The sequence below is a fragment of the Amia ocellicauda genome, chromosome 21, assembly GCF_036373705.1.
Source record: "Amia ocellicauda isolate fAmiCal2 chromosome 21, fAmiCal2.hap1, whole genome shotgun sequence".
Lineage (NCBI taxonomy): Eukaryota > Metazoa > Chordata > Actinopteri > Amiiformes > Amiidae > Amia > Amia ocellicauda.
The window spans coordinates 22,835,021-22,847,804 of NC_089870.1; positions in this window are offsets into that span (position 1 = coordinate 22,835,021).

Sequence of the window (12,784 nt, forward strand, 5' to 3'; positions counted from 1 at the left end):
GGTGAGAGACAGGAGTCAGCGTTGGACAGTGGGGTGAGAGACAGGAGTCAGCGCTGCACAGTGGGGTGAGAGACCACAGTCAGTGTGTCCCGCCCAACGCTGCCTGTATAAAAGGCACAGCAATAGGAACCAGATCCTTCAGGTTGTCTTCTTCCAGAGCTGAGGACAAACCTCCCTGTATGAATTATCTCGCCTCCCCTCTGCTTTCTCTGGAGTCTAGTGTGGGCTTCTCGCTGGCACTGCGCTGAAGGACCTCTGAGGCGTTGGTGGCACCTTCAGCAGCGCTCTGTGTTTCCTGTGCGAGGATGGATCACTGCTCATGGCTAGCAGCCTAATAAAGCAGCGACGTGTTGCGTCAGGAGATGTGTTAGTGCGCGGTTTTATTTCTGTGCTGTGAGTTGGACTGGCAGACCTTGCTTTTGAATGAAGACTCAGAAGCGTGCAAAAAAAAAAATGCATGTTGTTCTCGAGTTGTTTGATAAACTCGGAGGATTTGTGACTTCGCACGTAAACAGGTCACAGCTTGAAGCCTTGCTGGAAGGTGGGCTGTTCTCAGCAGCGCACTATTCATCTCCCGCTAATTACCGCCGCAATCATACAGGAATGTAATACGGGTTATGTCATCTCATCACCTGGGCTAATCATGCCGAGCAGATACCGTGCATCACTGCGAGCCCCCGATATCTCAGCCTGGTTTAAACCAGCGAAGACAATTATGGGGCTCACGGGAATATAGCTAGATTTGTGTTTATTATTATTATTACTATATTTCTTTAAATGCCAGGAGTCTTCATAGATCTCTCTACGGCGAATCGTTGTTCAACAAACTCTGAAAATTGATAAAGAAGTTAATTATCAATATGTATTAATCTCTGTGAATGACTGAACAGCAACTGTTTCAAATGAAGGGCACCAGTATATTTCTGGTCTGTGTGGAGAAGCTGTTCCCATTTCCTCACACCAGGAGCAGCATGCTTGTTTCCTGTGCTTGGGTTTGTTTGCTCTAATGAAGCAAAGTGCTTTTCTTAACACACCCAACACAGTCTCCTCCACCCGGTCCACACGCACACAGGCACACACACACACACACACATACACACACACACACACTCACACTCACACGCATACACACACGCATACACACACACACACACTGACACACACACACGCACACACACTGACACACACACAGACACACACGCACATGCACACACACACAGGCCCTGGCGGGGATGAGTCGCACCGGTGACCCGGGAACAATGCGCCTCGGTTTTGTTTTTGCCGTGTTCTTTCAAATGCACTAATAATTAGACCGGCGGCTCAATGGAAATTAGCATAATCATTCCTGCTTCAATTAGCATCTGCTAACATCTAATTGTCAATTATGGCGGGTTTCTTATATGACTGATTTCTCTTCTGCAGACACTTCTGCGGTGCAGAATCGGTTCGGTTCGGTTCGGTCGTCGTCACCTGACTTTGACAGTTTCTTATGTCTAAATGTGTGCAATGATCACGTACCCGACTTTTGCCTCATAGTGCACGTATAGGCCTCATAGCCTGATCTCTGAATGTATCTTTGACAGCTTAGTTTACAGTCAGATATACATTTAAAAAGCAACCCGTCACTGCTGTGGATCCATCACCTGACGGATGAGGATGTCAGACCCCCGCCTCTCCTGCCCTCTGTGGCCGCCCGGGAGCAGCGCCCTCTGCCGGACAAATTGCGCACCGCCGCCCGGGCCTCGCCGCTCAGCACTGCGGGTAAAGCTGCAGAGGGTTTGCATTTCACAGGTTTCTGCGTGTGAATGAGCGGTGCTCTGCGCATGTGCAGTCCTCTGCTCTGCACCCGCCTCTGGCACAATTATTGACAACTGCGACACACTAATTAGTCCATCTCCATAGAAAGCTGCCAGACCTTTCAGTTTTATTGGAAAGGAGTGAAGAAAACGGATACTATTTTATTAAGTTTACTATACATGTATAAAAAGTTGTTCATCACATTTCTCATTCTGTACTTAAACCTGTCTCTCTCTCTGTCTCTCTCCCTCCATATATATATAAATATGTGTATTAATGAGAAACTTGAAGAAATGTGTATTTAAGAAGTAATTTATGATGACAATAATGATTCCCAGATGTTAACATGCTTGAACGTATGATTTGGTGGATCTATAGCAATATGTAATCGTGTAAAGTATGTGTATGTTTTCACAGCAGCCTGATGCCAATGTTTGTGCTCTACTGCCATCTAGTGCCCGCTCTCGTCCTAACCCGTCTCCCTGCACGGAGGTCTTCCGTGTCGCCCCCCCGTCACCCATCATTCACCAGTCGGCACCAGACACCAGACTTCAAAGCGCTTACAGTCCATATTTTGAAATTGTTACAGAACCAAAACACAATGATCCGGTTTCCAGGGTTATCATTTTATTTTCATTAGTCTTTGAACTGGGATTTCACAATTAAATAAATAAACCAACTAACTAACTAACTAACCAAAAAAATAAATAAATACATAAATGGCCCCTACTTGCATAACCACGTGTGCAATAGTGTCAAACTGCTTTCCCCTCCAGGGCAGATTGTGCAGTGTTGTCTGTCCTCCTCCAGGAGGCGCTGTCTACCACCTCAACATCCCTCTGAGCTGATCGCCTCATCGAGGGGAATAATGATCAGCCCTCAGTGCTCAGGTGGCCACTGAGATGAGTCTCGGTCATGTAGCATTGAATCGATGGACTTCATTTGGCTACAACTTCAATGCAAGTTAACAGGGTTGTTTTTGTATCTTGTTCAGAAACCAGCAACACGCAGGAATGAAAATCAGTGAGACGGGTGGAAGAAAACACAGCATAATGCTATTGTGATCGAGGAAGGCTTTGTGTATTTGGGGGACTGATCGAAATGGCCGAACATGCTCCTATGTATCCTATAGATGCTCTGAGCTCTCTCAGTAAACATCCCTCACTGCTGTTTGTTTGTTCGAAGATTTCCATCGGTGCCAGAGAGTAAATATGTTTGGTTTCATGGCTGTCTTGTCCTCGGGCCACATTCAGACACACACTCAGGCCTCCTGCATCTGAGATCTCTTTCCCAGACCCTGCTCTGTAATGGCTGACACTTCCCATCCAGCCTCCAGTGACGGTGCTGACAGCTTGTTAAACCTGCGCTGACTGCCAACAAACAGGAGCAGCTCTCTGGCAACACGCCCGTAAGAGCCTCCACGCCAGTCCTCTGCCCCTGGTTTACAACACACTTACTCTCAGTCAACAGCGGGACGACCGTGTTTCTGTGTAATTGTATCGAATTTGCTTATATCATGTGGATGAGTGCTTTGTGAAAATAGCGGCTGCTGGCCAGAGAACTGTGAATCGTACCGAGATTGCTTTATTGTAGCCTCGCATTGTGCTTTCCAGCCAGGTTGGAGGTACGAGGCGTTATTACCTCAGTGTCTCAGAGAGGGCACTGTGTGTCAGGGAGAGGATGGTAGCCTCGTGGTAGAACGTGGTAAGATCTGTCGTGTGTGACATGCACTGAACGCAGTATCAGTGAAGCACAGAGAGCCCTCCTGTATGATGATCAGGTGTTGATGAAATGGATGGATATATGAACGGATCAGAGACGTGTAAAGCTGCACTTTAAACACCAGGAATGACATGATGGTGATTTCACTACAAAAACAATAATGATGCGACTGGAAGATGAAACTCACGCGTCCACGTGGACTATAATCTCTCAGCACAGTATTCACTGCACACTTTGATGATTTCTTGTACCTAAAACAAGCCTGAAATTAAGACAGACTAAAGCAATTGTTTCACTTTTCGATGTTTGAAAAGCATCTGACTGACATTGCCTCGTCGTTTCCTCTGAGGAGAGGATGTGTCTCTGTCACAGTGGCCTCTCAGTGATGCAGAATGAAATCCCGTCTATCTGTCAGTGTAAAATACTGCATACCGAAAGGGAGTTGTAGAGGAGTGTGTTAATGAACGATCTTCATAGCTGGTATTTCACCTGCCGTTGAAGGTATAAAATCATGGCAGATCCCTCCAGCCACGTCTCCCTGATGTGTTTCTCTGCCGTGTCTCTTACAGGAATAACACACTCTTCCAGTATAGAAGTATATCTGCAACAGGTCTACTGGGTATCAGACACGGCAGAAAACGTTTGCTAAACCTGGCGCTGTCTGATCTAACGAACCAATCGGTGACATTGCCCTGTAGCTGTTCATCTTGCTATCGGTGTCGGCCGACCCAATGCAACGGCTCTGACGCGTACGGATGGGCCGCAGTGCCGATAATAGCTTCTCCTCTCCTCCACCAGCCATCTTCTCTGGCAGCATCATGCCAGGCGTGTGAATTCTGATTGGGAACATAGTTGGAACGTGACCCAGAATTCACTCCTGAGGAGACGAGCTGCTCGGTCTGGACCACGGTGCCCTGGGCTGCTACTCCGTCGGTCCGTATCGGTGGAAAGGGTCTTCAGCGTCGTCTTTATGACAGACTGTGAATGGGAACAGCTGGCACGAGTTCAGTATTGGAGCTGGGAATGAAGAATGAGATTAATGAATATTGTGCATGACATTGTTCCCTGCATTAATCAGGGTGGTGTTAATGAAGACTGTTTTCACAGCGAGCTGCAACAGAAGCACATGAACACGGAGAACATCAAAACCCTGAACATAAAGGACGCTGTGTGTTACGTCACTCAAGGTCAGCCTGCGTTAATTCTCCACCCGACAAGATGAAGCCCTGTTTAGAGAGTCGCGAACAGGGGCCCTTCAGGGCTTGTGTAAAGGTTAGCAGCGAAGGGATGAGAAGCGGCATTTCTTACAGCGTGTCACCGCGGCCTGCCACCAGGAATAAGGCCGTGCGGCGGTCCGAGCAGACATCCTGACACTCTGTGCGTATCAGCCGGCACCTTGATAGACGGAGAGCTTTAGAAAAAACAAGTGCGAACGCCGTGTCGGCCGGACGTCACTCAGTCCCGGGGTCACGGTGTCAAGAAGGGGCTGTTTCTTCTCTTACAGCAGACACGACGACGCACACCAGCGTTTGCTCGAGTGATACTCAACGATGGCAATGTGCGAACACATCGTTCGCTCATGAGCGTAGAAGGAGTGACGCTGACGCCAGTTTACTGCATAGCCGAAGCTGCGTTACTGAGGCTGCAGTCGGTGTAAAATCAGGAGGAACAGCCCTCTGTGATTTCACTTCGGTGCACCAACATCAAGACCGTCCAGGGCCGCGTGGCACAGCTGTGGATTTGCGTTCCAGCGCCGCAGCTGAGGGAACCGGGCCTTCTCTCTCCTCCCTGCTCTGAATATGAATGTACGAAAGTCTATAGATCATAAACTGCTTTTCCCTGTGTTCGTGCACATGCGATTTTCATGTGTGTGTCGTTTGGGGTTAAAGCACGACCTCTCCGCCGGTCACCTGCGCTGTGTGACCCCGAGCTTCGACCGCGGCCAGGAGTGCCGGTGGTGGGTGGGGGTGCGGCCATCGCGTGTGAGTTCAGCCTGTTTCCAGAGACGCAGCGCTTCATTCAGGCCCCGAGTGTCTGCGCCGCCTCACCCGCGCCTCGGAGAGCGGCGAGAGGCTGTCGCTATGGCAACTGCTGTCCCCATCACGCGGAGGCTCTTGAGCCTCGAGTCTCTGCAGCGCCGCTTTGTCTGCGCGCTCGCTCTGTTTTATTTCACATACTTTGTTCATTTACTTTTCAGTATCAGGACATTAGACAAACATTCACATCATGTCTGTGAAAATAGACAGTTAAAGACTGTTAGCCACCCTGCCCATTGTCCACCCAGAACTATGAAGTCAGGATCAATGCCTCACTCGTGTTTCCTTTGATTTAGCTCAATCTGTGTTATTACAATATTCAGGGATTTATTCGCGCCTAAACTGTCCGATGCGTGTTTTGCCGAGCAGCGTCGTCTGAAACACATGCAGGCTTCGTGAATTGTGTATGAAACACGAGACCTCAGGATGGGCTTAAACGCTTGGTGTCAGTTTGACAGACGTCTGTGAGGATCCAGTTATCAGCAGTGATACACCAGGTTTCTTTAGTGCATTACTTACTGCAAATACAAGTATTCATGGTTTGCATTTGTTGTTGTTGTTTTAACACAATATTTGCTCATTCCTCGTAATGGCTGGCTGGGGGCCGGCAGGGCCGGGCCGGGCCATCGAGCTTCGATATGAATGACAGATGTGCTTGGACCCCAGCTCAGCAAACGGGCCCTACAGTGAACTTAATCGAGTTATTGCTACCTAACCTGAAGCCTCTGCACCTGCATTTTGACCTGAAAGCACTGTATCCCCCCATTCCTCTTGTCTAGCCTGTATTCTGTCACTTCCCGATCTAACGTGACTGCAGCCGAGTGATTCCTCTCATTTAAAACCTCACTGATATCATAGAAAGTGCTTTCTAGCTGCCCTGGGGTTCGTGGAAGCAAATGGGAGTAATTTTAAATCACTTTCCATGCTCCCAGTGGCGAGTGGTATTGAAGCGAAGTGCTTAAGCTAGGATTTCCTCGGGAAATTATGAACCTGCTGATGGCACATGCATATTTAAACACACACTGAAAACGAGTGTTTCGAAAGGTTCATTGGCCACTGTGATGCCGTAGAGCGTGTTTAGTGTCATGGCTGCGTCTTGTCTTTTGCTTTGTTTTTCAATGTATAACTTATTATGTAATACTTCCAATTATACGCCTGGCGATATATTCAGCGATATTAGTCATATTTCATGTGCAGTGGAGACGTGTCCCTGGGCAGAGATTTGAGCAATAAAAGGAGCAGGAAACACAAAGAATAGTGTCACTGATCCAGCTGTGTGCCATCTCTCGTTTATCATTAGAAATCGAATTAATCTTTAAATCAAGTGAAGGATCGCATCGAAACATTCTAAAATAAGCGCCGGGCTCTGAAAACAGAAAGTGTTTGTTTTATCTTCCCTTTTGACTCGAGATGATTGGCTTCCATTCAGTTCGGAGCGTTTTTTGTTTTGGCCTTTTTTCCCGACTGAATAAAAAAACTGAAAAAAAAAACCCAAAGACAAGTGAGTCAGAGCAGCTGGGCTCCCAGGATGAGCGAGGAGGAGGAGGAGGACGAGGGGCTGGGATTCGGGTCGTCACGTGTCTGTGACCTCACAGCGGCGCCAACGACTTCCTGTCTCTCGCTCTGCAGCTTCTGTGATGAAAAGGTTGGGGCATCAATGAGGAAAATGGAAAATAAAATAACTGAAGAATTGCTAGAAACTGCCCTTGTCCCACACCCTCCCTCCTCTGGAAACTGCCCCTGTCCCACACCCTCCCTCCTCTGGAAACTGCCCCTGTCCCACACCCTCCCTCCTCTGGAAACTGCCCCTGTCCCACACCCTCCCTCCTCTGGAAACTGCCCCTGTCCCACACCCTCCCTCCGCTGGAAACTGCCCCTGTCCCACACCCTCCCTCCGCTGGAAACTGCCCCTGTCCCACACCCTCCCTCCTCTGGAAACTGCCCCTGTCCCACACCCTCCCTCCTCTGGAAACTGCCCCTGTCCCACACCCTCCCTCCTCTGGAAACTGCCCCTGTCCCACACCCTCCCTCCGCTGGAAACTGCCCCTGTCCCACACCCTCCCTCCTCTGGAAACTGCCCCTGTCCCACACCCTCCCTCTGCTGGAAACTGCCACTTGTAGTCAGTGTCACATGACATCAGTCGCAGCGTCAGGCCTGGTGAAGTTGACTGTGAAACGCTGCATCGTTTGTGAGTGTTTAAATGTTGTGTAGAGCGGTGAGTGACTCAACTGGGTCTGGGGCTCCAACACGAGACCCAAACATACAAGCGTCACACAGAGCCCCACTATAAGACCGTAATGAAGGTATTAAGACACACCCAACACACACAGGCATCCTCTGTTTCCGATATACGCCAAGAACATTTTCACCATTTGTGTATCTCTATCTCTCTCTATCACTATTTCTATCTCTGTTTATCTTCATCTGTCTATCTATCTGTCTTATCCCTATCTCTATTTATATGTCTATGATAATCTCTATCTCTCACTATCTCTCTCAATCTCTATTTCTTTCTCTGTTTATCTCTATCTCATTCTATCTCTCTCTCTATATTCCTATTTCTATTTCTGTTTATCTTTCTATCTATCTGTACCTCTCTCTATCTACCTCTCTGTCTCTGTGTTTATGTCTATCTCTGTGTCTGTGCTGCTCTCTCTCTCTCTCTTTCTCTCTCTCTGTTGCTTTACTCCATCAGTGTAAACATGTAGTTGAGCAGGAGCAGCTGTAGCCGATGGAGGGATGGAGGGGAGGAGCTCGTCCTTTTGTTCCTCCGCACGGATGATGTCATTACCCGGCGCCAGCCCCTGCGCTCGGCTCCCCGGTGCGCCAATTAAATTAATTAGCAATGGGGTAGATGAACTCGGATTCATCCTAGGTCGGCAGGGTTTGAACCTAATCCGGAATGATCCGGGCAGGCCGACCGCGGCGCGGAGAAAGGGCACGCAGCGGGCCGAGAGAGCGGCCGCAGACCCGGGGCTCGGCTGTGTGTGTGTGTGTGTGTGATCGTATATATATTTATTTACTGTTTTTTCATGATTTTCTGATTTTCCATTCATTACAATAGCAAAAACGTTGTTAAAACTCAAGTTAACCCAAGTGCAGATATGAAATACCATGTGAATGTGGGTTTTTACTGTATATTTGACAAATCCATAACAAGTACTTGCATTTTTTTATTATTTACAGTAACTTCATAATTATTGTACAAATTAATATACGGTATATAATTTTAAAATAAGTGTGTGTGTTTAAATGTATATATTTATGTGTGTGTTTCTATATATTTAAATGTGTGTTTGTATTTATGTGTGTCACAGGGTGAAGCCATATGGTCACTATGTTGTCTTGATTACATTGTAACTCTGCAGAGGTGGGTGGATGTGTTACATGTTTAAATGTATCTTTCCCAACAAAGACATCAAGGAAACAGTGATTTAAATATAACTATGTACCATTTGAATTGCGGTCATTAAAAGGAACCAAACCATCACCATCATCTTCATCATCCTGAGCAGTCAGAGCCTTGACACACTCCTCTTACATGTTTGCAGTATTTGAGGATATAAGTGCGTAAGAAGTGTGTGGCTCTCACAGTGAGATCAGTAGGTGACAGGCGATGGTAGCTGTCTGCTCTGCTATGCGAGGCCATGACTCCCCCGGTCAGAAGGGGTCCGAGCAGGGGCCGAGACATGCTGGTCAGGTTGCTGTCCTTGGCCATTGCGATATGTGTCAGGCCTCCCTGCGGTGGGGGGTGGGTACCACAGGTGTGCAGAGAGCAGCTCAGTGGGGCGGCCAATGCCCACGGACCGAGAGGCTATCGGGCAGCCGAGGGTGAAGACAGGGAGGGGGCCATGACTCGACAGCGAGAGGAACTGTCTGGAGACGAGGCGCCCGGCCGTGACAAGAAACGCACAAGTCCTGTACGATATAATTTGTGCCGGCGTGTATTAATCGGCCCTGACACTTTGATATGAGCTAATTTTACGCATTAAGCAAGAAGCGCTTTTTGTTTGTTGTGTGTGTGTGTGCAGTGTTGTGATTGTGACACCTCTGTCCAACACCACTGCGGGGTGAAGCCGTCTGGCGGATCATGAGACGATGCACTCGAATACAGAAGATCTTCACTAATGTTCGGATGATTATGATTATTATTAACTGGGTTCTAATGAAGGTTTTAACAATTAAAAATGTGTCTACGTGGCAGAACATGGTGTCTGAAGGCGCTGTGTTTAAACAGTCATGGTTTAATGTCTTGGATGTTGGGGGGCTACAGCTGAGACTGAGACATGTGAGCCAGAAGCTCCCGTAGTGTTCATAGTCTGTTCCTCTGATGTAAGAGGAGCACCACTCATGTTGTTTGACAGACAGACAGTTTAGGAGGACGATGACTCCACCATTGTGTGCCCCCCGTGAATGACATCTCCCTACGAACACCGGATTGTGCTTTGACTCTGCACAATTACAAACCAAACGCATCTTTCCCCAAGATGTGTTCCCGTATGGGCCAGCCGATCGCGTGTCAGAATATCACATGCATCAGTTGTCAGTTGGGCCAACTGCTAATGTCTTTGTCCTCCTCACCAGCAGAGGGGCTCCCCGTGTCAGAGCGCATCAGGGCTGCGGAGGAGAGCCGTGGCGGGAGGTGTGATGTTGCAGGAGCAGCGAGATCTTTTGTGAAACTCGCTGGGCTTCATCACCAGCCACGGAGCGCCGGATTTGAGGCCACAGAGACGCAGCTCGAGCCGCATGCCTTCAAAGCCTGTTTCTGGCTGAGTTGCCTCACAGGTCAGGAGCCATCGTGCTCTAACAGATCGAGAGCAGTGGACCGGGCTTGTTTTCCATTTTAGTGCTCTGTTGGTTATACACAGTTAACATGCCACAGCTTCTCAAAAGAGGAGGTGCCAGAAGGTCAGGCCCGGAGCCGGGGGTGCGGCTGATCCCTGTCATACCTTCCCTTCTCCACATCAAGAATCCCAGCAATGTCCTAATTATTTTAATCCTGGAGGAGCTGCTGCAACCCGTCCATTTAAGCCAATTAGCAGCGCCTCCCGGTAGAGATGCCGAAGGGGGCAGCCGGCACATGTTGTCGGGGGGATTGTGCATGCACCACGTCCGGGGGTGGTCTGGGTCATCTTGACCAGGATCTGAGCACTTTCTGGTCAAAGCTTCTTTCTCCTAAAGAGCTTGGGAGCCACACAGAGCTCTCTGACTCATGGATTACTCTCCACCAAGGGAATTGGATGATATTTCATTTGGGTTCAGCGCTGGATTTGAGATTTGGCGCAGAGGGCTTTTGCACTATCCTCTTGCCTCTGCGTCTTGTCTAAATATCTCAGTATCCCTACAGAAGCATCTGTTCTTCAGATGCAAGGAAAACGATTGACCGAACTGCCTGCTTACAGCCGTACCTCAAAATAACTTCTATCTCTAAGGATGTGAGCATGTGGCGGATTAACTGAGTCTTCCCTCACTCATTTACAGAGGCGTGTCAGTGTGTCAGGAACGCCGGCTCTGAGAAATTATATTCACGTGCACTTCAGTCACCTGGATTCTCGTGCTTTGGGAATTCAAGTGTTCTTGGTGTCATTGTTGCTGTTTTTAATCAGTTTCCTCTGCACAAACCCTGCACCACGACGAGGTTGCGTTGTAGTGCGACAATACAAACGGCCCAATAAGAATATCAGTTTTGTCTGATGAAATAAATCAGACATAAACAGTGGTGATCGCAGCCCGAAACAAAAAAGATGCTCAAGAAAATATGCACTGACCCCGAGAATGGGACCGCAGTTAACACCGAAATCAGAGCCATCGGTTCCCGATAGTTTTACCAAAAGAACAGCCAGTGAGCGATGTGGGGGTGCCAGAGAAAATATCTCCTAGAGGAATTGTCAGATGTCAGTGCCATTAAATCAGGGAAAAAACAAAGTCTGTTCAGTTACAGATTTGTGCTGAAATTCCTTAAGTAGAGAGTGGTTACTGGGCCGACGAAGGCTTTATTTTAGTAGTGAATCATGTGGCCGAGGCTGTCCTGAGTTTTTATTTTATTTTAACTAAAATAAGATGAAACAACTAATTATTGCTTGCTGTTGGTTATTTGTGTGGTGACCCGGTGGTCTCTTTAATAGGCTCGGCCGCATAATGAGACAGAAAATTGACTAAAAGGAAGTCTCTTGTTGAGTGACATCTCTGATGCCGAGGCCAATTAGATCCCGGGGAAGAGTGTCGCGTTGGCTCCTGCTTTCTCATTCATTATATTCTGTCACAGACACAGGTCTTGATTTGTCAATTTTGTATTACATTAGGTTGCCGAGGGGGGCAGATGTAGAACAAATAGCTGTCCCCGATAATAGGCATCTCAAACACCGTGTGACATTTACTCTCCAGCTGTCCGTAAAGCCGCCAAGCACTTCAGGTTCGAGGCTTTATTTGTGCCCGTCTGAAAGGAGCGCCGGGCCGCTCGGAGAAAAGACACAGAGATCCTAATAGAGCGAGGGAAAGTGTTGCGCGGCCTCTTCATTAGAAATGGAGTACTCTAGCTTTGCTAACAAGCTCGTCCCCGGGGGCCGAGAGGGACAAGCTGTCTGTCACTCTGCGCATAAAGAAGCTGTGGTGAACAAGAGCGAATTCATTACTGGCACTCCCTTCGTGGGGATCGCACATAAAGCCACTTGTTGAGAAAGGGGCCCTCGCATTTTTTCCGGCGAATGTGCGCTTCGCCGTGACTACACTTCCAGTCGGTCCGCGCTTCCGTTTGAACCGTGTAGTTGTTGTTGTTTTCTCGTTTGTTTGTGTGTTTGTTGGTTAGTTTTGATAGAACGACACATGATGACTCGTTTCGTTCGCCACTCAACCTGCCAACAGTTGAGCAGCTGGAAAAGGGCCGCCTGTATCGGAGCGGTGAATTCAGAGACACGGTGCCACAGGGCGCAGTGGGGGGATGTGCTGGACTTGTGCCAATCCAACAGTCAGGTCAGGCGAATGAATTTGCGACAGCAACATCGTCTTTTCTTTTATTGACCGTGTAAAAAGTGCACAGTTATAAATTAAGCTTTTGATGTTCCATGAAACGTCATACGATTCATCAGTAATATTTTACTGATCTCTGAGGATTTCAGATTCACTGTCCTTCTGTATTTTTTGATATTCTGCATCTCAGATCTGCTGAGGGCTGGTTGTTATACCTGCGTGTCTCGTGTCTCTCTCAGGTTGTGCTGCAAGTAAGTTTGAA